At 42.8% G+C, this 27,744-nt stretch overlaps 1 protein-coding gene and 1 pseudogene across 9 annotated transcripts in view; both read right to left on the bottom strand.

Moving 5' to 3' along the window:
• Window positions 1-27,744, bottom strand: part of DLGAP1 (DLG associated protein 1) — an 828,057-nt gene that overhangs the window by 117,462 nt on the left and 682,851 nt on the right. The gene's annotated exons all lie outside the window — the stretch shown is intronic.
• LOC112323045 (U1 spliceosomal RNA) lies at window positions 3,695-3,843 on the bottom strand (annotated as a pseudogene).

The raw sequence follows: 27,744 nt of genomic DNA, 5'->3' as shown, positions 1-27,744 counted from the left end.
GAAGTTGTCCCAGAGGCTCCTTACATTATCCTTGCTTTTTGGATTGTTTTTCCTTCACGCTGTACTAATTAGTTTTTTTGTTCCTTATATTCCAAATTGATTACATGACTCTCAGCTTCATCCACTGTACTGTTGATTCCTTGTAAATTGTTCTTTATTTTAATTAATGTATCCTTAGTTTCTGACTGGATCTCCTTTTGCTGTTGAGTTTCTCACTAAGTTCCTTGAGCATCCTTATAACCAGTGTTTTGAACTCTGCATCTAGTAGCATGATTGTCTCCATTTTGTCTAGTTCTTTTTCTGGAGTTTTGCTGTTTTTTCATTTGGATGTGTTTTTTTGGCTTCTCATTTTGCAGCCTCCTTGTGTTTGTTTCAATGTATTATGTAGAGCTTCTACTTCTTCCAGGCTTCGTAGAGTGGCCTAATGTAGTAGGTGTCCTGCAGGGTCCAGTGGCACAGCCTCCCCTATTGCTCAAGGTGGGTACTAGAGGCACACCCACTCTGTGGTCTGTGTACACCCTCCTGTTGTAGTTGAGCCTTGATTGCTGTTGGTGTATAAGTGGGAGGGATTACTGCCATGCTGATTGGCAAGGACTGGCTGTGACCACCATGGAAGATCAGCTGTGCAGGGGCCCACCCCACAGAGCAGGGCTTACTTCAGTGGGGCTCTGGTACCCATTGAGTCTGCCCCTCGAGTGTGCTGCTTGTAGAGGTGATTGGGTGGTGCTTTGAAGTTATCTGAAGCTGTCCACTGGGTGCGCAGGCTCTAGGGCCTCCTGGGAGGCACAGGTCAAGGTCATCTGCTGCTCGTGTTTTGACTGGTGCTCCCTAGCATGGGGTACAAAGTAATCTGTAGATGGCTGCTACCTGTGCTGGGCTTGGTGGTGCCCAGGAGAGGTCAAGCTGCAAACCAAGGTCAGCTGCTGCTAGTGCTGGGCTGGGGCCACTGAAAGGTATGGAGCTTGCCAAGGTCAGATGTTGCCTATGTAAGAGATTTTAATAAAGTCTGAAGCATGAGCCAAGACAGGGTATTTGTATGGAAAAGAAACTGGAAACATTTTGGGTGGCCCCAAAAGTTGGGTGTGGTGGGGGTTTCAGGTAATTACCAGGGCAGGGTCAACAGTGATAGCCAGGTTGATAGAGACTCAGATATAATGCCCACCTGTCTGCTTTGTCAGGGGAGGGCTCAAAAAAAGAACAATGGCTTCTGCTAGCACTTCTGTCTGGGAGAAAGTTGTCCCTCCAGCTCTTACCCTGATGCCAGAGAATTTAGTTCCTTCTCATATTTCAATATGTACCTGATGCTTTTCCAGCTGTTTCCACAGTGCTGGAACTGAGAGGGAGTAAGTCTGAGGAAGTCTGCATGAGGGCCCTTTAAGAAGAACTGCTCAGGACTCCAGGAGCCCTCTGTTTCCCTCAGCCTCAGTCCCCATTGATTTTTAAAGCCAGAAGTTATGGGGATTACTTTTTCTGGCACTGGAACCCTGGGCTGGGGGGCCTGATATGGGGCTGGGGTCCTGACATGGGGCTGGGGCCCCTTGCTCCTCAGGGGGGATCTTTGCAGTCAAGATATCCCTTCCAGTTTTTATCTGCCACACATGAGTGTGGGACCATCCAGCCCCTTCTGAGTCCCTGCCCCTCCTTCCAGTCTCTATGTGGCTTCTTCTTTATATCTTTAGTTGTAGGACTTCCATTCAGGTAGATTTCAGGCAGTTCTGAATGACGGTTGTTCTGTAGTTTAGTTGTAATTTTGATGTGGGTTGTGGGAAGATGAGAGTATAGTATTTACCTACACCTCCATCTAGTCTGTAATCCCTTGTAGAAGACTTAAAACTGATTTTTTTTCCCCTCCTCTAATTGTCTTAGAAACTGCTCTTTTCTACCTAAATGTAGAACAAAACTCTAGCAAAGGAAAGTGTAAGCATATTTCTTCTACACATTACAACGTGTAGGATGTTTGCATGGCAAATGCATGTGTGGGATGTGTCCTGTATTTCTCTGTTGGGGGTACTCCCCAGCTCACAAAAGAGGTCAATGGACAAGAACAGCTGTGACCATCAGTGGTGGTCCAGGCTTAAGTTGTGACTATTGTGTTATTGATCAACAAGGCCCCTGTGTCTTCACCACAAATGTCGTTTTCTCATTTCCCCCCAGGGGATTTTTACACTTTCACAGAAGCTCTTGTTGACCTCCATTCTCTTATAATTATTCCTCAATTCTGTACTAGTTGGCCTTCCTAACATAACAAAGAATGAGGTCTCTGTAACGATAAAAAGGTTTGTGTGACAACGTTATCATTCCTTTTGTTGTGAGAATTAATATCAACTTTTACTTCTAGAGAAACACAGCTCTGGATTGATACACTTGACACCTGGAGTCTCGTGGGGCCTCAGAGGGGGACTCTGAAGCACAAACGCAAGGGAAGAGCATGATACTACCATCTAGAGTTTTTAATCACTCCCCACAGTCCGGTCATCCCTGTGCTCAGGCCCTCACTGATCACTAGCGGACACCTGTGCAGCACACATTGCAGAGTTTATAGGAGACTGAATGTGGCCCATGGGCTCTCTGCTGATTTGGCTGTTTAAGAAGGCCAGTAGGGACATGAGGTGTCATTATGGTTTTCTGACTTCCGTTAGGTTGTGGAGGTATTTCCCAAGGGAATAGTATAAAGTATGAATGATTCCCCCAAAAAGAATAGCACAGCAGTTCCTTACAAGAGAGCTTGGTTAAGGTTTGTGGCTTTCATGTCTGTAGTTGATGGTGAATATTCATGTCCTGTGACAGCGTCCTGTCAGTAGCAGACAAGTCAGACTGGCTGGAGGTCCCAATTTGTTATGATTTCTATCCATATGATTTCTAAAGCAAAATAGGAGCAACACCAACCACAATTATTACTCCACGCTGCTTAGGGTTAAATGGAGAAAATAACAAAATGTCCACTGGTGAACTCTGCCTCCAGGCCTGTCCCAAATGTCCAAATGTGTGGGGATGTAGAGAGAATGGACGGTGGTGACATCACAGGCTTGAGGGCAGAAGAAAATACTACAGGTTGGAATTGATCATAGAGTCTAAATTTTCTGAGGAAGTCCTGATTTTAAATATTCTATCCTGTTGTAAGATGTGTTCTGTTGCTTCATCCTCAAAACTTAGTCATCAAAAATGTAGGGGGGAAAAATACTGTTTTTGCCCATGGTAGCATTCTCTATACACAAATGCTATCATTCACATACTTGGAACTAGGACAAACGGAGACAGTCTCTGTTAAACCCATGCTTACTGGTCTGGTTTCCATAACTGTGCTGAAAGGTGAGCAGAGCAAGCTGAGAAGGCTAGTCCCAAACGGATGATATCAAATCTGGAATCACAACTGATCCGGCGAGTCGTGAGTAAGTGTGGGTTTGGTGAAAGTAGAGAGGTTGATTTCAACTCAGTTTACAGGCACAAACATGAAGGCTGCCCAGGATTCAGTTCAATCACTGTTTCCATCACCAGAGTAGAGAAATATGAATGGGCATCGTTATAGAGAAATTGCAAGAGGTTTACATGGACTGGAAAACAACACTATCTTCTCATTTTTCGGTTGGTTTTTTAGGGTCAGAGGTGATGTCTTGGAGGAATTAGCAAGGGCATTTATAACAATGATTTGTTTTCCTTTTTCTTCCTTTCTTTTCTTTCCACCCCCACTCCCAATTGCAGTTCCCCACTACCACAAATAATGCAGTTGCGATTTTCACACTTGGGGAAATTGTAGGGGTCAGCACACCTGGAGTGCAATGGGTGAGCCTCGCTCTGGGGAAATCACCTTCAGGATCATGGTTATGTCCCCTGCCAGGTAGGTTTTCACATTGGTTTGTGACCAGGAGTATTGATAAAAAATAATGTCTCTTGCCAGGATCTTCAGAGGAAAGCTATGCTTCCAGTTCCACCGACTGACAATAATTCACTGTTTGATCTTAAGAAAAATGTGAGGCTTTTTAAAATTCAAGGGTATTTTTTAAAGCATCTTCTACAAAGAACTCTGATTTCTAGTTATCTTATATGATAGATGATAATGACTAAATAAAATGCTTATTTGTCTTCACCAAATGGCATGTAAAATATTTATACAAATTGATACTGCTAGATAAATTGCAGATTCCAAACGCTTGGGTTCATATTTATTTCCTTTTCTCTGAAAAAAGCCAGTTTGTTATTACTAGGAGACTATTATATTTTGGAAAAAGTCCTAGATAAAGTGCAAGGCCACATGACCAATTATTAGTTATGTAATGACTAGAAAAGAATTAGGCCCAATTCTCTCTAAATTTCTAAGTTTTCTAAAGATCCTATTAATTTATGAGTCACAGGCCTGCATTTGAGTCCTGATGCTTCTCTAAAAAGATAAGTTTGACTACTATTAAGTTATTTTGACCTTTGTTGCCTACTCTGTAATGAGACAGCTACTCGGGATGAAGTAAGTCTCTTCCAGCTGTAGAATTCTGATTCTAACTCCGGGGACTGGTGCGGTGTGTAGGCACAGGACTTCTTACTGGCTTCTAGGAGACACTCTGCAATATGGAACTCCTAGGTGCTTTCTCTAGCACTTGAGTATTGTTTGATTAACGATCGTGTGCAAAGCTTTAAGAAAAATACATTGAATGTATATTTTTTATTGAGTATTCTAACTGATAAAATATGGAGAAGATGCTGAAATCAAGTGAGAAAAGGACACATATATAAAAACATCAAGAGATAAATTTAGTTTCTCTTTATAATAAACAACCCAAACTAAAAATAACAATATCTAAGCAAGAACTGTTCTGATAGAACCCTATAAAAAGAAATAGCTTTATTGAAACTCAGCCTGAGGTTTTATAGAGAAAAGATTAGACTTGGAAAGCCTCCAAATCTGTTAAAAGAGAAACATTTTTTTCATCTCTATTTGGGATGATAAATGACGCAGCTCAGTTGTAGAGGCCCAACTAAAAACCAAAGATGAAATAATAAGTGCATAAGTGGCTAGAAATAAACATAGTTGCAGCTTTCTCCATATGAGGAATTTCCCTAATAATGAAGAGCAGAAAAGGGATTATCATCACAGAGAGGAAATGAGGCTTTAAACAAATAATTAAGGAGTATTAAATCATCTCAGAGAATACTCATAAGACTGTAGAAGATAAACATTGTTTGCCATATTGTTGAGAAATGATGGTAAGAAAAAATGAATGAAATAAAATTAGTATCTGGGAGGGAGTGTGGTATTGTGGTCTCTTACTAGGTGCAAGGTTTTTGGCAAATTATTTATTCTCCAAGATTCTTAATTTTTTTTCCTTTGTAAAATGGGACAAATAATATTTCCCTCACTGGTGTGACAGGATTAAATGAGGTCACAAATGTAACCTCATAGAAATGTTTCTGAAACTTAAAAGGGGCCAATACTTGGTGCCTATTATTATTTAAGAATAGAAACAGCGATGTTTGATCTAGCTGGTCAAATAACTGTATTCTATTATTGATCTGCACAATGTTCCCCATGAGAGATGACAGCTTATAAAATATCACATGTAAATAACATGATCCAATCAGACATTTTCACAATTTTCTTGAAAGTTGGGGCTCTTCCACTTTCATTGCATGAATCAGTTTCTCTTTCCAATTAGACCAGGTAAAGTAATTCACCCGAAATTCTATGATATGCTAGACCACCTATGAAAATTGAAGAAGGAAAGAGATTAGGGGGCTGGGGCACCCCCGTCAGGTCAGCTGGAGGCCTTGTCTGAGAGACACTAGGCAGAGCCCGGGGAAAGAATCTTTCACTTGCCAAGAAAAATTGCTGAGATTCTGATGAAAGAGGAAAATAAATCAGAGGTAATTGTTCCAGAAAATCGCGATTTCTGATACAACCAATCACTTAAACCACACCAACATGTACAGGATCATCATTAGCTGGCAACACCACAAAAAATATTGTAAGAGAAGGCAGCACAGTTTGCCAAGCTCTCTGATAAAGTCAAACAAGGATTTGCAGATAGTGAAAAATGTCTCAGGATTATTTAAATGAGAAAGCTGTAAGCACAGATTATTCCTGCTTTTTTCTTTTTGGTTCCAATACTTTAACATTTGTCATTACTTAAAAAGCACTATTTTTTTTCCCACTAGGCATTGGAAATAAGAATCCTGAGCATTGTTAAGAAGCCTGCGTAACCTGGTAAATAATAGCTGCATCCTTCTCACTCCTTGATGTAGTTATAATTTAACAAAAATGTTCTTCTGTGAAGAAGTGGATTTAAGTGTGAGGCATTGCTAACAAGCAAAAGAGAGAAACAAGGAAAGGAACAAGGTATATTTTTCTAGGAGCACCGAGTGTCTCCTAGTGCAAATCCAAAAGTGCTACCCTTTAGATTCTCATTATAAGAGAACCATAAACCTGGAAACTGAGGGGGTCATTACAGCATACAAAATAACTGGTATTCAATATGGAACGGTGCAGCAGCAAGGCTAACCAAGACAATGCTGCATGAGGTTGTTCTTGCAGACCTGACCCTTGTGGTCGAGCGGGACTAGAATCCCTCACAGAACAGTAAGGAAGGATGGAGGAAGCTTGTTTACACAACTATTGTTTTGGGCACATTGTCCATGATATTAGCAGCATTATTTAAAGGTTATATTGGTTATGATAATGACAAATATTGCATGCTTGATTCAGTTCCCTTCTATTAATATTCCCTTATATTAATGCTGTGGAGAACAATGGAGACTTCATATAAAGGTGTTTCTTTCCTGCAATTTTTCTTTGGCCCTACAGGCCTTCATCATGGGAAGAGACTGCAATTGCCTCAGGAAGAGAAGAGTTCCAGCCTAAACCAAAGAAATCATCGGTCAGGTTCTAAGTAGCCTTTTGAAATCAATAAAGTGGTATGCATACCACTCACCCTTTAAGAGTGAGTAGGAGCATGGGGTCCTCCTCATGGAACAGATGTTGTAGGCACTATAATAGGCAGAATAATGGCCCCACAAAGACAGGAGGGTCAGAGTCAGAGTGACGAAGAGTGAGAAAGACTCGGCCAGCCATTGTTGGCTTTGAAGGTGGAGGAAGTGGCCGCAAGCCAAGGAATGTGTGCTGCCTCTTAGAGACAAAAAAGATAAGGAAATAGATTCTTCCCTAGAGCCTCTGGAAGCAATGTGGTAGCCCTGGCAACAGGATTTTAGCCCAGGGAGGCCCATGCTATAATTCTAACCTCCCAGGACTCTAAGATAATAAATTCATGTTGTTTTAAGTCACCAAGTTTGTGACGATTTATTATAGTATCAGTAAGAAACTGATACCAGCACCCTCTCTCAAATCTTTGTCTTCAGTGTCCTTTCATGTACTTCAGCTGATAGGTGCCCAATTAGAGGGATTTTCTGGTTACATTATCTGGTTTTCACTGAATTAGCCTTCATAAAATAGAAAGATAGTTTTAAAAATAAAGGATAATAGGCCCTGGCTGGTATAGCTCAGTGGACTGAGCATGGGCCTGCGAACCAAAAGGTTGCTGGTTCGATTCCCAGTCAGGGCACATGACTGGGTTGTGGGCCAGGTCCCAGGTGGGTATGTAAGAGACAACCACACATTGATGTTTCTCTCCCTCTCTTTCTCCTCCCCTTCCTCTCTCTCTAAAAATAAATAAGTAAAATCTTTTAAAAAATTAAGGATAATACTAATGTGAGCATATGTAAACAACACAAGTTGACTTGCTTTGCTATATAGCCCTCCATTAGCCACTTTATAGATTAAATATGATGATGATTTTATCAAATCTGATAAGAAATTGGCCCCCAAACTTAGAATTATCAAAATGAATAACATTTACTCTTGAATATGAGGATCCAAGCTCTAAATAGATCAAGCTTTGATAATATTAACAAATGATATAAAGTCACAATGGAAAAGTGCTTTTAGAAATACTGAAAGTATTGAATGTGTTGCTAGCAATAAAAAAGTTACTTGAAGAAAATATTTTCAAAGAAAAAACTGGAAACACAATGTAAAAAAAATACACAAAACAAATGTTATGCTAGGAAGTGAAGTACATGTGATGATTATAAAAATGACCAAAGAAGCCCTGGCTGGTGTGACTCTGTGGATTGAGTGTCGGCCTGTGAACCAAAAGGTCACTGGTTTGATTCCCGGTCAGGGCACATGTCTGGGTCGCGGGCCAGGCCCCAGTTGGGCACATACATCTCTCCCTCTCTTTCTCCCTTGCCCTCCTCTCTCCAAAAATAAATAAAATCTTCCAAAAAAAATTTTTAAATGACCAAAACCCTCCCCGCACAAACTGACCAGCCTGTACTATTAAAGAGCAATTCTGAACAAACAGCAGCTCTCTAATGATGAGGGTAATTACCCCAACCTCAAAGACTGATTTAAAATTTACTAACAATGTAAGACAATTATTTTTCCATCTAAAATGCATGTGGTTAATGGTTATCAACTCCAAATTTCTTGATTCACATGAAAGAAACTGTGTGACTTAAAATCAAGCAGAGGAATAAGATGCCAAGTAGAAAGCCAGCACTGTGAAGGGAAGCAGACAGAAGCTGACCTGGGAAACGGAGTGGGCCATCCTGGAGACTTAACGGAAAGATCAATGTAACTCTGAGAAATTCTAAACAAAAGAAAAATGTGAAATACCTGTTTATGTAAGACCACCACAATATCTTAAACTATAGAATATTACTGTTGATAATATTTACTTTATTACCTTTAGTTTAAAGTATTATATTCTAGGTGTGTAAAAAAGACAATACAAAACTAAAATAAGAAATACAAATTTTTCCTACTTGAAGATGACAAAAGGCTAAGAAGCTGAGGAATGGGTTAAGGGGTAATCTGGGATGGCTGGGAAACATCTGGCAGTGTCTGCCCTCCCATCTCCTCCCCCCGTGGATTCTTCACATGTTTGCACGAACCTCAAGTATACAGGAGACTGTGGCTTCTTTCATCCGGCCTCCTTTATGGTCTCCAGAACCCTCAAAGCAAGTATTTATGAGAAACAGATTTGATAATGAAAACGGTGCAATTTAGAACCCTGAAATTAGCTCAGTCGTAACCAGCACACCTTTACTAGGCCTCCACTTTGCTCTGGCTTCATGTCTTCCCTAATGCATACACGTCAGGTTCCTGCACGTATCTGTCTCTCTGGAAAGGTTTTAGGGTCCTCCTCCTATATCCTGTCTCATCATAACACAATGTTTTTGCAGCACGAAGCTCTGAACAAATGCTTACTAAATTAAAAATGAATCTTTGAAGAATATTCTTTGTATTATTATTGTATTATTTGCAAAGCAGGATCAGTGGTTTCTAGCAGAATTTAAGTTCATTTATGTCCCTGCTTATGTTAAATGCTCCAAACTGTTCCCAAATCTTAGACTATAATTGATATCTTCAAATGACAAATCTTTTCATCAGCTAGAACAACAAAGTTAGAAACCCAGCTGTCAAATAAGCTCTATGCTCCATTTGACCTTTAATGGATTTCAGAAATGTAATTTTAGATTTCTCATCAGCCAGGTCAGGTTGCCCTCATTTTTGTGATACTCTGAATGTCTGAAAAATAGTCTCTGTCCTTGTGTATATTAGACAACATGTATCATGTATCCTTTTGCTAGTGGACCTATTATTTCCTCCCTCTAAACATCATCATGAAAACGAGAAGGTAATTAACCATTTCAATGGGATGCTGGTACATGTTAAGGAGTGTTACCCACCTCAGCAAACCAAAATATGGGTGATGGGTACAAAGTTACAGTCTTCTGTGTCTAAGATTTGGACCCGTACAAATACACCCAGGTCAATGTGGCAGAATTGTTCAATTTTCCTTAAATTGTAAGCCTTGGAAGATTGGTCCTGACAGATATAAAAATATGTTTTGAGAGAAAAAAAGATTTTGTGTTTAGAGCAATTTGGAAAATTCTGGATTAATGAGAATTAAAGAGGTTGCTTTACTGTATGGTTTCTTAGATTCTATAATATGGTAACAAGATTGTAATTTCCTTAGAGGTTCACATCTGAGATACACTCAAATAGACAGTGGTACCTCTGTACCTGTCATTAATTCATTCTGAAACTCGTGACAAGTGCCGAAACCAAGTACCCAACGAATTTTTCAAGCAACAAATGATGAAGCCTTTTCACTTGTGGGGCAGCGTGGTGACTCATACAAGTTCTAGCAAGCGTGACAAGTCTCAAGCAAGCACTAAGGGCTGAAACATTTTTTTCTCATCAAAATGCAATGAGTACAGGGTATGATGAGTTCTGAAGCTGACAAGTACTGAGGTATGACTGTATTTCAATAGGTGAGATATATATGTTTTGTTAGTTTTTTTCTAGAGCACCTCATGAAATCCTGGAATCTAGTTTGAGAAATGCTGACAAGAGTCCTTACTCCCCTTGATTTTGTGAAATCCCTAAGCATTGTTAACAATGTTAAGCTCTAGGCTTATTTATGGTTTCCTGAAGGCTGAGTCAGGGTTTGAATGTGCAATACTGAGGAAGGAAATAGTGACTTGGTGGTTTAGCTCTTGGAAAAGCCTTTGGGGATTCCAAGATGACTTGGGGACATTTTTAAATTTTAATTTGTATTGAATTTATTGGGGTGACATTATTTAATAAAATGATATAGATTTCAAGTGTGTAACTCTGTAATACCTCATCTGTGTATTGTATTGTGTATTCACCATCAAAGGTCAAGTCTCTGCTACCATTGATTCCCCTGACTTTGATTCTGAAGCACCATGTCTCTGAATGGCCTGGAATGGCCCGCTAGTCCCAGGATCTGTGAGGTGTATTATGCGATGAAGTGATTGAAGTGCCCAGAGAAAGTGCAGATTGATAGAAGCGCATTAGAGAAGAAGGAAGTTTTAAGAAGAAATGAGGAAAGGAAGTGATTGATCTCTTAGTTTCCTCATTCTTCCTCAACTATTTATTTCTATGGGAATTTCTTCCCTTATGACGTCTATTCTTTTTCAGTTTTCATATAATTTTTCCCTTCAAGCCTCCTGATTTATTAGGTTTTTGATCACCAACAACAGAATTAGGCTCCACATCTCATGTCGTTATTCACTGAGATCAAGACTTATGGTTCAGATTACGCAGGGTAGCTGGCTTCTAATAATGTGAGGAAAAGCAAACATAACTTAGGAAATAAGACAATAGCTGCGTGCTACACAAAACAGGATTCGGTAGAGATCAAAGCCCCATATGAGGGTCTGGTTTAGTAGGAAACTTCAAAAGCACCCGCATAATGACCCTTTCTGATAAAGGCAGCTTCCTTTTATATTTGGGCCAGATGATTTCCATAGTTAATAGGCTAATTTGAAAAAAACAGTCAATGAACAAAAAATTGCTCAGAAAGGTTAAATTAACATGAGTATAGCTTCGAGCAAGTAACCTTTTATCAATAAAAATTTTAAAATGTATTGGCATGTATTTACATTTACTACTATAAAAACGTAACAAATATTGGCCTAAATAATTCTGTAATTCTACCATACAATAATATTTTTTAAAAGGGTTGAGGAATTAATTTAATATTTTACTTTAATACTTTACATAGGGAAAGGTAAGGAGAAAATCCTGAAAATGACAAAATGATGGCCCATATTTTTCTCTATATTTGCTCAAGTCATTTTCTTTAGTTCATCTTAATATATAAGGAGTTATCCTTAGGATAACTCTGAGAAATTTACTGATAACTTAACATATCATCAAAATAACATCAAGGGAAACAAATTCCTGGCTGCTTATAGGCAGCCTCCAGTAACGTAATATAATTCAAGATGAAAGGTTAAGTGCCTCTTACAAAAGGAGAGAAGCAATCATTTCCATCATGTGTATTTCTGGGAGTGTTTTTATTGCTAATACAAAACAAAATGGATCCCCCCCAAATTAATAATTGTGTATGGACATCCAAAGCACATTATAAGAGTCAATTATAAAGTTCGAATGATCTCCAGTATTCAAAGGCAATTTTATAATTTTAATTAGCAGTTTATTCCTTTACCAGGCATCAGAGTATCTTGTAACAATGTACACTGCGGCCGCCCTCACTCCCAATTTACAGTGGATTAGAGAGGCATTAGCTCTCCAAGGTCCCTCGATACCTTTCCCCTTTATTTACACTGGCGGTGGTTCAGGCCCTGGGAAGGCAACCTCTTTTGACGCCTGAGGGTCAGATGAACAGGTCTGGCAGAGATCTGCATGCGGCAGCTGTTTGCTAACTATTCAGCACTTCAGGCTTCAAAGTGCTCTCCCCTTACTGAGTTCTCCTGTTACGCTCATGAGGGATGGACATTAGCTCTGAATTACTGTCCACACAGCTTTGGATGGAACGTTTTCTCTTCGTCATCACCTGAACTCCAAACGGCCCCTTGGACTCAGTCCCCCAGAGCTTCTCCACACCAGCCTCTTCCCTACTCTTTATTAACTTTTCTCCTCCATTAGGAAATCGAGAAGCTGTGTCCCTGGAAAGTCAACCAGATTCTCTAGGGTTCCAGAATTAGCCGATGGGGAAGGCCTGCTGGTGAAGCGGAGCTAGGACCTAGGTTACTAATTCTGGACTTGCTCTCGCTCATGAAAGCCAGGCCGCATCGCCATCATCAGCCAGCACCTCGGTCACTGTGAGAGATCTTCAACTCTTTGCTTAAGGCATTCTGGGCTTCTTGATAGAAAAGCCGTTACATTTGTTTGCTTTGCTAATTTCTAGGAGCAAACATGATGCAAAACATGGTTTCTAACACTTGATTTTTCTCTTTTCTACATACACTAATCTGTATGGTGAAGACATGCAAAATATTTAATTATACTCTGCCCAGGCATGAACTTGTCAGAAAACCTATTTAATAGGAAGGTAATTGCTGCATAGATGTGTATCAGATTTGTGGTGTAGCTTCTTGCTGAACATGATTAGGTAAAGAAAAAAGGGAAAGTCATATCCAGAATAATTGATTCAGCACAACTTATGATTATGACTATGATTCTATTCAGGGCCATGCCTCCTCTGCGATTTCACAGTCAAAGTCAGAGTGCTTCAATCAATTAAAATGGAAGTATTTTCCTCCCACGAAAACTTGCTTATTTGAAAAGGACGAACGGGAATGCATATTGGGCAAGGAGGTAGTGAGGGGCCCATTTCACCTTTGCATCACTATTGCTCAGGGTTCAAGTCCTGGTACTTGCTGTAGCTGCTGAGGTAGGCTGACGGTGGCTTTCTAGGTGTACAAACTGTCTGAGTTATCAGAGGAGCAAAATACCATGTGAAGGGAAAAATAACCAACTTGGCCGCATGGATCTCCAGGGTGAAGGCATCTTCAGTCTGTAAGGTCACTGTGTGATGCTCTGGTTAATGGTGAGAAGGTATGACAGGGGTCCTGTGCTGGAGCCTCCTGAAGCAGTCACACCCTCCCTGAAAATCAGTGAGGACCCTGGTTTGTGCCGAATGTTTGCATCATAATATGGGCTCAGGAGGATGACAATGCTGTAAACTCAAAGAAAATCGTAGGGCAAGGTGGAGGGAGGGTCCTAAACATTTGGTGAATTCTGTGCCAGCTGGTTGAGCTCAGGCAAACAAGGGGCAGGAAGTTGGAGCACTGTGGCTGGCCACTAAGGCCTGGAGTAGGGAAGAGGCTGGTGTGGAGAAGCTCTGGGGGGCTAAGTCCAAGGGGCAGTTTGGAGTTCAGGTGATGAAGAAGAGAAAACGTTCCATCCAAAGCTGTGCTGGTATATTATGGGCCCAGAGGTGCCGTATGATCTCAAAAATCATGGAGGAGTCATGGGAGGGGCTGTGTGTGACACAGAGAGCCACAGAGAGTTCCTGCAAGTGACTGTTTAAGATTTTAAATGTGTGTCAAGATGCCACAGTAAAGCTGAGATGTATGCATTTATGATTCACTGCAGATGACTGTCCTGAGGCTGCCTTAAATTCTAAAATAGCAGGGGTGCCTTATGGTGTGCAATTGTGAGTCCTTCACTGGCTTGGACAGGGTTGGGAAAGGTCACCCCAGAAGTCAAAGCCAGGGATGCACAAGTTGTCACCCTCTTTATATTTCCTGTGGGATATCAACAAAACAGTTCTGGAGAGGCATAGAGGACCCCTAGGGTAGAGCCTGGCAGGGGAATGGACCATCTGTGCAGAGGTGGCCCAAAGATGCTGGGCTTCTTCATGAATGCTCTACTGGACATGAGAACCAGTGGGGTGAGGCAGGCTGTAGGGTCCTATATGTAACATGCCAGGGGCAGGTGGTTTCAACAAAGTTGCTGGTGTCTGAGCAAATTGTGTAGCTGGAAGAATTTGAGCTCCATGGGCAGTAAGAAGGACCATGCCTGGAAAGATACACCTGCAAGGTTAGGAAGAGGAAATAACTGGAAAGTCAGTGAAGCCTGTTGGCAGGGCTCCTGCCACTGGTGTTGAGTGGAAGGGGAGGCAAGAGAAAGCTAAGCAACAGGGTAAGAAGACAGAGGACAGGGATCCAAGTCCTAGAAAAGAGGACAAGATGGGAATTTGGTTTTAGAAATAGGAAAACGTCCTTGCCAGGACAAAAGAAAGCAAGGGTCATTTGGGCGTCCGAAATTCCTTGAAGGTGGGATCAACTCAGAGCTCATGAAGGTATGGAGCCTGGTGGTGCAGACTGGCCACAGGGCCGTTCATGGAAAGGAACAGTTAGGAAGGAGGATGGGGATCCAGGCACATTATAGAAACCTCTTATTCCAGGTTCAGAATCTTTGAAATGGTGTGAAGACTATGGCCAGGATCACCAGAAATACCTGGTCCTTAGGATGGAAGTTTGGAGCTGTCCTGACAAGGAATCAGAACTCTGTCAGTGAGAGACTGATTCATGTGCTTGGAGTTCTAGTACATTTACTTTATTTATTTATTTATTTTCTGGCCCAAGGAATTTTTTTCCATTACTTTGAGAGAGAGAAAGAGACAGAGAGAGAGGTGGAGAGAGAGAGAGGCAGAGAGAGAAAGAGAAAAACATCAGTGTGAGAAACATTGTTTGTGTTTTGTATGCTCTGTGACTGGAGGGGGAACCCGCAACCTGAGTGTATGCCTTGCCTTGGAATTGAACTTGTGACCCCTTGGTTTATGGGACAATGCTCCAACCAACTGAGCCACATGGACAAGGGCTCGCATTCACTTTAAATGCTACTGGGTAGGTGTATGTTTATAGGTTGGGAAAATTGACAGGAAGGGCAGAAAATATGAGAAATATTATAAAGGGCCAGTAAATGAGACTGGTAATGAACTAGACAGAAACAGGAAACAGAAGAGAAATTGCCAGAATTGCTTTAAGTGTGAGGTACCCGTGGTCCTGATTTCTGGTGGAGAAATGGAAGTATGAAGAAGGCCTGCATTCAAAGAATGAGTAGCTATTTTTCCTGTGTTTTCTTTTAGAAGATGGAGGGATATTCAAAAGTTCACTGGATATGGATAAATCCCCTGTTTTCTTGAAATGTTTTCTTTGTAATGACTTCATGGAATGCATTTTAGCTGGTTTTCTGTCCCTTGTGAACGCACCTCGGCAGCCACCAGAGGGAGACTTCATCCACCAGCTTTTCATGAGGAATTTCCTTGGGGAGTAATGCGCCCTGCATTACACAAATTTCTCCTAAATTTGCCTTCACATGCTGAGCTTCTAATCTTGACAGTTCCCAGAGCAGCAGGCATGGCTATATCTGGGCAATTATACCGTTGGGAACATTAAGATTGCTTTGTAAAACCAAAAGCCCCAGAACAGATGCTTTAAAAAATGTAAAAACAAGACAGCAGTGACAGCATTTAGGATTATGACAGCCAAGTCACGAGTCACCTCGCTGCATTTATGAGGAGAAAGCTCTGCAAAGAAAGCCCTCTGAGAGGGCCGTGTGCCACATAGGGGGACTGCGGGGTGGGCAAGAGGGGCCGCGCACAGCAGCCAGGCTTCTTTTGGCGGGGAGGGGGAGTTCTGCTTCCCTCATTAAAGAAAAAATTAAATTTCAGGACTAAGTGAGAAATGGTCATTTTGGAGGCCCAGTGCTAGGTATTCTTTCAGTTCTTCTCCAAACAACTTAGAGTTACAATCGCTGTGAGTACACAGTGGTTCCCTGCTCTTCAGCCCGGTGGCCACTGTGTCACAGGGCTCAGGCCCAGAAGGCAGCTCTTTTTACTGGAGCTTTATCTCCTCGTTTCTGGGCTGATATCAGGGGTACTGGCTGGACACATGCAAGTAGATGAAGAAAGAAGACCTCTAGGATGTATTGATATCAGGACTTACAGTCCTTTGGACACTTTTGACAGGAGGCTTGTGCAAAAAAAAAAAAAAGGCATGACTACATGGAGAAGCAAACGAGAGTAAGGTCGGAATTTATAACACTGTATTTTGGGGCTCTGGAATTAGGTAATAAAGGACAAATGTGGGGATCTTTGAGGAATTATTTCTGTAGTTCAGTTCACAGAATGCAGTGTGAGAATAAGTTTAATAGACAGAAATAAGAAATTCAGTTTCTTGTTACAGAGAAATGTAGACAAATTGGTAAGGTTATTTTAATTTTTTGAGCCAAACAGACTTTGTGCATGATGATTTCAGCAAACCATCTGCAAGGCTATCTAAAAGGAATCTAAAATAAATGAAGGGGTTATTTTAGTTTATGTTGGGGAAAGAAACATTTTAAACTTTCTTCTCAGAAAACTTCGGGGTGAGGGAACGCCACTCAGTTTGGTTTTGCTCCCCACACCTGTTCAGCCAGTGTTGTACTGTAGACTATGGCAGCTGGAATGAGTTATTTGTGTTTGCCTCTCAGATGTGCCACGCTCCCGTGGTTACAGTGTAACTCTCCGTAAGATGCTGCTCTCCTGAACCATCAGCAAAGGGGCAGTAGGATCCCCCTTAATCAGGGGCCCGAGGCTTAAACACAATTCCAGATGCCTAACACCATTTCAATAGGATGACTGTGCCTCTCAGTGACAATTATTAATAGTATCTTTTTTACTCTCAATCGTGACCCAGTTTGCACCATAAATTAAATGGCCATCCTACATCTAGACCCAGTCCCTGAGCATGTAGGATGACGGCCATGGATGAGACATTCCATCTTCATGCTCAGGAATAGCACTGGTCACTCCCTGGGCGCAGGCTGCATCCCTGTCCTTCATCCTCCCTGGCAAGTTCCCACAGCAACAGCTCCCAGGCAAAGACAGAAGATGATGGAGAACACGATAAAAATCCTCTAACCCAAAGTGCTTGCAGACATGAGAACATAACCGGGCTCTGGAAATGTAAGTGTTGACTCCGAGCCAAGTTGAAGACACCGCCAAGGGCTTGCAAGGATGACGGTGATTTGTCAAGTGATATCATGACATGGGGCAGAGAGAAACTGAGGCCGTGATGGAATGATTTGACCCAGATCACAGACCTGGGACTCCCATCACAGGAGAATGTCCGTTTACCAGGGGAAAGTAAATAGAAAATGTTGAAGAAGGATGAAGCACTAAAGTGATATGTCTCAGCAGAAAAAAAACGTCCCTCAGATGAGAGCTTGTTAGAAAGGCATTCATAAGAATCTACACAATGTTGGTACCACTGAGTCTGGAAATGTGGGGAGGGGAAAGGAAGTTTGATATGAATTTTAAGAGGAGACCTGAGCTCAGAAAGGGAGAACTGAGTGCCACCAGGTATTATAGATGAAATTTTGTGTTAGCTCCATGGGAATAAAATGGAGAAACAGGTTGCTAAAACTCTGATTAATTAGTAAGTCATTTGTTTGCTTGTATCTTATTAATCTACGTAAACCCACCTAACTAAATAGCGATTTGCATCTACTGTTTCAGGACTCCCAGTTCTCTCACTGTACCTGGGTCAGTCGGAGAAAAGGGAAGGAGAGACATTGGTGCGCAGACCATACCCTGGGCAGGCGCGGACTCGTTTGCTTTGGGGGAGGCGGACAATGGGTCTCACTGCCTGCGCCCTTGTAACGACACACTGCGACCACGGACACACTTGCCTGTTCTTCTGCATCGGCTGCTGTATTTCTGGAAGGGTGGGAACAGAGTTTTCTGTGAGGGCAAGGGCTGCATCTGTTTGATTCAAAGGGGCCCCTTAGAGCCCTTTGGTCCCATTAAAGAGGCAGAGGAATGAGGGTCCTGGAAAGAATCTGTGCTGGATCTGCTGCGGGATGTGGAGCCTGCAGCACAGGGCCCTCCTGGAGTGAAACTCCAGCGCGGCAGTCCCTTGAAATTCTGAATGGCATTGCTCCATCTGTGAGAAAAGAGTAGAAATACCTTCTACAGCTCATTCTTTTTAATTCCTATCTGAGAGAGAACATATAACTGACCCTGTAAAGCAATTCCTTTATTGTCGGGGCTGCTACTTCACCAATTTGAACACTACCTGGTGTGGCCTTCACCCATTTTGCCTGAGAAGTGCTGGGGGCGGCGAGTCCCGGCTTGCTATCCCAGCGCCCAGGACTCCACCTCTCTGTCACGGTCCTGCAATGGGCACAGCTAGTGTCCCTCTCTGCTCTAGTCCCTCCTCTCCACGTGCACATTCAGGAAGGGCAGACGGCAAGGGGACCTGTTTGTGATGGGCATCTGGGCTTAAATGGTTTTTAATTTTGCTGTCTGCTCTCCAGCAAGAATTTAAAAGTCTGAGTAAATGTAACCAGAGGTTATCTAAAGCTTGCAACTAGGGATGAAACAAAAGAATACAAAAGGACTTAGATGAGCTCTCCCTTGGAGAAAAAAGAAGTCTCAAGAGCACAGCTGACAGTACTTGGAAAGGGGACTTAGCCCAGGCCCCTCATCCGTAACTCAGATATGGCATTTTAAAGCTTCTCTCTCTGGTTTTCCTCAGGTAGAAGGAAGAGAGGAGAGGGGAACCCGATTTCTTTCAGTATAGTAACAGAACTCCTGTCTTTGAGATGCCTTAAGCCTCCTGTAATCTACTTGGATTCACTCTCCAAAGAGAATGGGACACAGACACTCTATAAAATCTACTTGCTAAGTGAATTAGTTCAACAAATATCTTCAGCACTTATATACCAGGCATTGGATATACAATGATGGGAAAACAAACAGTACTTTATTTCATGGTGCTCATAGAAATACATACTTACAAATGAGGGTAAGCATTATAAAAGAAAACAAAATACAAGGAAACTGAAATCCAAGTCCAGCCTAAATAAAATTAGAAAACTGCAGTACAACCTAACGTGGACACTGACCCCTGGGACACCTTCCTTTGCTCTGTGCTGGTCCGCCCAGCCTCCAGCTCCTCACCAAAGACCCCCCTATAGAAGTCCTCCTAAGACTCTGACAGTGCATTTTCAGAATACTTCACAGAACACAAATAAACCAACAGCAGTGTTGAGCCAGCTCCTTGGATCTGATAAGCTCCATTTGAGTGTAAAACTGTCAGCACTTTTGAGGTAGAATTGGGTTCCCAACAAGACGCCAGTAGAGTTGAAAGTAATTGCACATGTCAACTGTATAAAGTCCTGTAGTAATTTTAAAAGACAGATTACACCAGGGTTTTCAGCCTCTTTTCGGTCTGCAGAGAACATGTACATTTGCAGTGACTGGGTCCTAGAGCATTCTGCCACTGGAAAAACAGTGCAAAGATTGAGAATTGAGCAAAGAGTGTTGAAATTAGAAGTGCTGGTTGTCACACTGGGCTGTAACCTCCAGGCCGGAACGATTTCTCACCATGTTGGTGTTCCTAGCCCCGGCACTCTGGGTTGGCACCGAGGAGTGTTCAGTGCTGGCTGGACTGAAGGACTAGATAATATTTGACATTCTTCTTTTCTCCTCATTCCCACCTCCACCAGGCTTCACTGATACAGAAATCAGAATTAGATGGTGTGGGAAAAGGGGGTATATTTCCTGCCTCTGGGATTCGAGGGGGCCTTTCTAGGAGAGAGGTCCACACCTGGCTTTCTTTATAGATCAAACTAAAGGGCAGGTCCACTGACAGTGAATCTGTTATAAAAAAGATAGAAATAAAACCACTTTAAAATGAAGTCGAAATCGCCGTCTCAGAGGAACTGCCTCACCCATCTCAGTCCCCAAACCTTAGAAATAAGGCAAAATAAGGCTAAAAATAAGGCAAAATAACCTTTAGACTGGCTGTAAAGTGACATTGTCTCTCAAATAACTGTTTGCAAAGACAACAAGAAAGCAGATACCATGACTACTGGAATAAAAATTAAAAACACTGTTAGGATTAATGTCACTATGTTAGCTTATTTGCACCTATAGGAAGGCCCTCCTTCTACTGATGTCATTGCTCCCCATTCCTTCTTTCATAAATATCCCTTGCCTTCACCTCCTACTCAGTACACTACTTGGATTTCTTCCTGAATAGGTACTTCTCAAATAGCTATACTTTTTCTAAAAACGGATTTCATGTATTTATTTATTTTTAGAGAGAGGGAAAGGGAGGGAGAAAGAGAAGGAGAGAGACATTGATGTGAGAGAGAAACATCGATCAGTTGCCTCTCATACGCCCCCTGACCAGGGACTGAACCTGCAACCCAGGCACGTGCCCTTACAGGGAATTGAACCCATGGCCTTTTGCTTTGCTACATGGTGCCCAACCAACTGAGCCCTGGTCAGGGTTCAAATAGGTATTCTTTGAATTTCAAACAAATGCTTGTTGTCTTTCATGTTGGCTTTTTAAAAAGTATATTTTATTGATTATACTATTACAGCTGTCCCAATTTTTTAATCCCTTTTATCTCCCTCCTCCCTGCACCTCCCACCCTCCAGCATTCCCTGTGCCCCTTGCCTTAGTTCATGTCCATGGGTCATACATATAAGTTCTTTGGCTTCTCCATTTCCTATACTATTCTGACCTCTACCCATCTGTTTTATGCTTACCAATTATGCTTCTTATTCCCTGTACCTTTTCCCCATTCTCCCCCTCCTACTCCCTCATGTTGGCTTTTTATTTTTAGGTTAATACCCTCCAGCCAATAAGAGGAAGCACAGATAACATTTTAAATAGAGAACTAGAATGTTTTGTAGTAGAGAGACTGACACTTCTTGTGTGGCTACGTTTAGGACAGACAGCTTGGGACATGGATGGATTTATGCTTCCCTGTGCAACAGGTTCTCTCCATAAATACCCTAAGGTCCTTCATTTTACACTAGGACAGATGAACCAGCATAAAACAAGAGCTTCTCCAACTGTATCTGACCTACCTAAACTTTGGAGAAGGAATACGTAGGGGAGATAGTTTGAAGGGTTTGTGGCTCTTGTTTCCTTTGGTAAACTGAACAGTCTCACTTGCCCCTGTAGATTGTGATGGGTGCCCTACCTCACTCCTGTCCTATTCCACTCCAACCCCAGCTCTAGACCCTGCAGTGGGACATGAGGTTTTTGTTTGTCAGGTTGAAGACTCCGGTCTGAGTGTTGTTCACATTGTTCCCAGAAAAACTCCTGGGAGAGTCAGGGCCATTAGCTGTCAGGGGGGGAAAGCACGGCTGCCTTCGCACATTCATTCCACAGACAATTCTACGGCAGCCATTACAGACGGTGCTGTTCTAAGAGCTGGAGCAGTGAGTGTCGTGAAGAAAAAGAAAACATAGCAAGGGACAGGTCCCATGAGACAGTGCCAGGAGGAGCAAGACCGGGGGTAGGGAGTGGAGGGGATTCCGGGTTCGGGGGGCTCCAGCACCAGAGCCAATGTTAGGAAGAGGCTTGCTGTGGGTCAGAAGGTCAGAACTCCCCATCCCATGAGTTGAGGTGCCTGGGGAGTAGCCAGTAGGAATACAGGTGTCCCGAGAAGGCTGGCGGGCCAACCCCGGGAGGCTGTGATGGGAAGCACTGTGGGTGAGGGGCAACAAGGAGGCCATGTGCTTGGAACAGAAAAATCTAAAAGAGTAACTGAAGAGGTCCAAGAGTCATCATGGGCCACACTGGGCAAGGCCTGGGATGTAATGCTAAGACCTCAGCCCCCGAGTGTAAGAAGGCAACTTGGAAGGAAGCAGAACAGTAACAAGCATATCACCTATCCTATCAGGCACAGAAATCTGATAAGAACCTGATAACTGGAGACGATAAAAGCCACAGCCTGATGCCTCACGTAATGACTCCAGTGATCAATTCTTTCATCATAAAAGTGAGTCAGGTCATATCTCTATAAGTTACAAAAATTGAGTTAAAGAATAGCTAAACGAAGTGGCCTGTTTATACAATGTTTATGCCCAATAGGCCTATTGGAACAAAATGAAATGCAAGACAAAAAATAGAGATAGTTACCCAGGTGAGACTTTATAGACCAACTACCTGAAAAGCGGGTCAAGTATCCCACAAGAAATCGGCCGTGTTGACTGGTTGGGAACGACACACGAGGCCAGCTGACAGTGACTGTATAGTTTGGCCATGAGGTCTACACACAGGCGGTGAGGGTGGGCTGTGGAGAAGGGAGACGTTCGGAAGTGTGTACAGGAGCCTCCCTCACCTGCAGTTTCACTTCCTGCAGTTTCAGTGAGCTGTGGCCAACCCGGGCCCCAAAATATTACATAGAAAGTTCCAGAAATAAACAACTCATAAGTTTTAAATTGCACATCATTCTGAGTAGTGTGATGAAATCTCACACCATCCTGTTCCCTCCAGCTCTGAAGCATCCCTTTGTCTAGTGTCCCCACGCTGTGTATGCCCCCAGCCTGTTAGTCACTTAATAGCTGCATCCATTAACAAACTGGCTACTGAGGTATCACAGTACTTGCGTTCAAGTGACCTTTATTTTACTTAATAATGGCCCCGAATTTCTAGTGATGCTGGCAATTTGGATATGCCAACAAGAAGCCATGAAATGCTTCTTACACATGAAAATATATGTATGTATAGGAAGAAACATAGTATATACAGGGTTCGGTAATATCTGCAGTTTCAGGCATCCACAGGAGGTCTTGGGACGTATCCCCCTGGAAAAGAGGAGACTACCGTATTACATGGGCCCTAAGAAACCATGCCTGAGTCCCCCTTAGAGGCCTTTTCCGTAAGTTCACACTGGGCCTAGGGGAAAAAAAGATGATGGGTGAATGGCTAGAAGCTTTGGTTTCCAATCTTCTCCATCCTAAAAGCTGAGGTAACAACCCCAAATGAACATTTCATGATGGGGAATCTCACTGCACTTACAGCCCTCTCAGTCCCTGCTGAGAAACGCATCCCACCTCTGTCTCTTGACTGTTGTACAAGTGGTGGGGGAGAGCTCGGACTGTGGCTCGGCTCAGACCCGCAGCCTCTGCGGCAACACGCAGGCGGGACCCTGGGCGCGCGGCAGTGCTAGGTGCGGGGCTTCCACTCAGCAGCTCTGCTCTCGTTGGTCTGTTTCACGTGGAAAAGACCTTCAGTCTCCAGAGTTTCTTTTCCATTGGGAAGTCTTACATGGGGCTCTGCTTCTCACTTGTACTTGTTAACTTCCATGGGGCTCTCCTCGGAGACATATGTGACCATCTTACTTAACCTTGGTTACTAAGATCTGAAACTGCCTGAGGTGTTACTTTCTTCAAGTAACTAATAGACTCTGATTTTGAGCAGACCCATTAAAAGGAACTAAAGTGGGGTGTCCAGTGGCAGGTGGTGGGGAGCTATATATTGACAGGGACTTGCCAAGTCACAGAACTGCCCCTCTAATTATTCCTTTGCCCACTGCAGCTGAAATTGCAGGGGTCTCCAATGGAAGATATGGGAAGGCAAAGGAAGTGATAACAAATTTTAGTTAAAATGCTGAAGTTACCACTTTTTGCAGCTTGCACAGCTATAAGTTTAAACAAGGACACTGAAAATAGAAGCACTTCTGTATAAGCTGAACCAATTATTTCTCAATCAATTCATCAGTTTGAAAGTCACAAAGTACCTCTTCAACAGATGGTGTTGGGAGATCTGGACAGCTACGTGCAAAAAAATGAAACTCGATCACCAACTTACGCCATACACAAAAATAAACTCAAGATGCATAAAAGACTTAAATATAAGTTGTAACACCATAAAAGTCCTAGAGGAAAACATTGGCAGGAAAATCTCAGACATTCCACACAGCAACATCCTCACAGACATGTCCCCTAAAGCAAGGGACATAAAGGAAAGAATAAACACATGGGACCTCATCAAAATAAAAAGCTTCTGCATGGCTAAAGAAAACAGCACTAAATTACAAAGAGAACCAACAGTATGGGAAAACATATTTGCCAGCGATACCTCAGACAAGGGCCTGATCTCCAAAATATATAAAGAACTCACACAACTCCACTCCGGGAAGACAAACAACCCAATTAAAAAATGGGCAAAGGACTTGAACAGACACTTCTCCAAGGAAGACATACAGAGGGCCCAGAGACATATGAAAAGATGCTCAGCATCACTGGCCATCAGAGAGATGCAAATGAAAACCACAATGAGGTACCATCTCACACCAGTCAGAGTGGCCAACATAAACAAATCCACAAACAAATGTTGGAGAGGATGTGGAGAAAAGGGAACCCTAGTGCACTGTTGGTGGGAATGCAGACTGGTGAGGCCACTGTGGAAAACAGTGTGGAATTTCCTCAGAAAACTAAAAATGGAACTGCCCTTTGACCCAGCAATTCTGCTGCTGGGATTATACCCTAAGAACCCTGAAACACCAATCCAAAAGAACCTGTGCACCCCAATGTTCATAGCAGCACAATTTACAATAGCCAAGTACTAGAAGCAACCTAAGTGCCCATCAGCAAATGAGTGGATCCAAAAACTACAGTATATTTACACAATGGAATTCTATGCAGCAGAGAGAAAGAAGGACCTTATACCCTTTGCCACCGCAGAGATGGAACTGGAGAGCATTATGCTAAGTGAAATAAGCCAGATGGCGAGGGACAAATACCATATGATCTCACCTTTAACCAGAACATAATAAATAGAAGAAAAAAGGAAACAAAATATAACAAGAGACATTGAAGTTAAGAACAATCTAACAATGGTCAGGGGGGAGTGGGGAGGGGACAGTGAGGAGAGGGGATTACAGGAACTACTAGAAAGGACACATGGACAAAATCAAGGGGGAGGGTGGAGGAGGGAGGGGGGTTCAGCTGGGGTGGGGTGGAGGGATGGGGAGAAAAGGCACACAACTGTAATTGAATAACAATAAAAAATTAAAATTATATAAAAAAGAAACTCACAAAGTAGTTTACAGATACTGTTTTTATTTTTTCCTCATATGTCTTCAGATGGATGTGGGTGGTGGGTAGAGAAGGACTGGGGGAGGATAAAGGGAATATTTGCAAAAGATCCATTGTCAGCATTTAAAGCTCTTATTAGCTTCAATTACGCTTCATAAAACAATGCTTTGGCCCGAAATCAGACACTGGCTATAGGGAGATTTATATACATAGTCAGAACCTGAACCACCACTGAGCACAATCAGGGTTAATTTTGAATCAAGTCAATTCTATGAATGCTTCCTTTCTCTGCTTCTTCCCCACCATTCACAGCTTTATCAGCTGAGCTAGAATTTGCATAGTTGCAACTGATTGAACTCTCCCTCACCTTTTCTAGAACATTTAATACATCCCCAAGCTGACAAAAGCTAATATTAACCAGGCAAGTGAGAAGATTAGGAGCAAGGAATGATAAGGATGAAGATGGGCTAATCCAAGATGGATGGGGTTAGAAGCCCGTGGACACATAACTCAGACAGTCAAGGTTTATGCAGTAATCGGAAAGATTAAAAAGAGTAAATGTTCCAGGAGCTCATTAGCAATTTGGAGTATGAGTATGAGCAAATTGCCTTTTGGGATAAAATTAAGGCATCTGGGGTAGGAGAGAAGCATGGTTGGTGGAGGGAGAAGTAAGCAGCAAACTGATAATTAATGCTTTTGCTTATACCTCTGTTCTCACAACTCAGAGTTTGCTTTCATCTGACCATATCTGTTAGTGGTCATTCCCCTGATACGCAGTGTGACACTTGTGCAATATAAACACACACTGCTTGTGAACACAGCACATGCAGGACGCCTGGCACGCTGCAGATGTTTGGTAGGTGTGCACAGTTTCACCGATGTGCAGAATACCCACGTTTGCTCAGAGCACGTTCAGGGAAAGTGCCCAGGGAGCAGAATTGGTCTACTCCTATTCATTAATGCTTCAGCTATGTACCTTTTCTGTGCTGGTACCTATGTGCTGGTACCTTTTATTCAGCCTATGTGGAAAAAGAGAAAACTAACATATGGGAAATCCAAAAATAAAAGGTTTTAAAAATGATTTATCATTTTCAGTTAGATAGGAAAACATAGGCAAGCAAGTGAGGACACTATTAAGAATCTGCCCTCTTCTGAAATGTTCAAACCCTTCTGGGAGTGTGGTATTAGTATCAGAAATAGCTCCATAATTAAGAAAGCATTTTATCTGAAGATCACAAATTTCTCAATCCCCCTTCCTTTGAAAAATTTTTGATTCAGGACCAGTTTAAGGTGAGAAGTGTGGATGTCCAGTTTAGTAACATAACCCTATTAGGCCTTTCTTCGAAACCATGCATGATTTTCTAAGATGGTTTTGATACAGGTGGATGGCCAGGCCAGGCCCTGGAATGAGGGAAAGATCATAGGTAATGCTAGAGTAGGTGGCACTGGAGCTGTGTGTGCTGCTGGTGTATGACAGATCTCCCTAGCCCCATGCTGAGGCAGTGGGGGAGAGGCTGCCTTCCCCAGTAAACAAAGCAGCGCAGCAGCGTCACCTTGGCCTGGCAATTGAGTTAGCACCGTGTGTGATGACAGATTCCCCACCCAGGCAGAGAGACCACAGGAGGAAGCTTTGCAAGTAGTTTGCACAAGGCTGGAGCATGTAAAGCTCTGCTATCCCCTCCTATTTCCTGATTGATGGGTCACAGAGGCATGTGTACCTAAAGGTTAACATGGCAGCAGGGGGAGGTGCTAACATGCCAGTCTAGTCTGGGAAAAAGGCCAGGGACTGGCTGGTGAAGTTGGTCCCTTCTGGAGCACATGAAAATTTGGGCCCGGAGATTTAAACGGAGGAAGGGCAGACTCGTGCCTTCTCCTTCTGCTCACTGGCCTGGTTGGGGGCTGGCTTGCGCTGGGTTGTGCTGCAGAGAGCATTCTGGACCATGCCCTTTTCTTCCTCTGAGATCAGTGTGCAGGCCAGAGCACTCACGGGCCCGGGGACTGGGGCATCTTCAGGCACCAGGCCCCACAGATGGAGCCCCTGCATGACCGGCTGCAGTGACTGGCAGTGGCCCTGCGCCCCTGCAGTTGGAAGCTGTGGTGTGGTGATGGTGGCACTGGCCCACACGTACACACTCCAGGTAAGGAGCCTGAATCCAGAGAGCAGTCAGTCTCACAGCCTCGTGCTCCAGAAGGACTGATAAGGATGGAGTGGGGTTTCTGGACACTGTTTCTGGGGGCAGCTGGGTTTTTTGTGCATGAGATTGCATGGGGCCAGGGAGTCCCCTGCTCCCCTTTATTGTGCAATGTTTTAATAAAGACCTTTTCCCTTTCCTATCAACCTTTGTTTTATGCCTGTGTTCAGCAGTGGGCAGCCAAACCCCCACTTTTGTTTGGTAACAGTTTAGGGCTTCCCCATTGTGCAGTTGAAATCAAGAAGAGTTATATTTGGAAAGGATCATTACAAACTACATATGGATTCAAATTGTCAACTGTTTTCATACAGAACCAAAGGCTGTGTATGAGAGATGGAAGTACAGCCCCAGAAGGAAGGTATGAATGAACATCCAGTTATCATTAAGGTTAA

The sequence above is a fragment of the Desmodus rotundus genome, chromosome 10 (genome assembly GCF_022682495.2).
Source record: "Desmodus rotundus isolate HL8 chromosome 10, HLdesRot8A.1, whole genome shotgun sequence".
In the NCBI taxonomy this organism is placed as follows: domain Eukaryota; kingdom Metazoa; phylum Chordata; class Mammalia; order Chiroptera; family Phyllostomidae; genus Desmodus; species Desmodus rotundus.
This window is presented reverse-complemented; position numbering and strand designations above follow the sequence as displayed.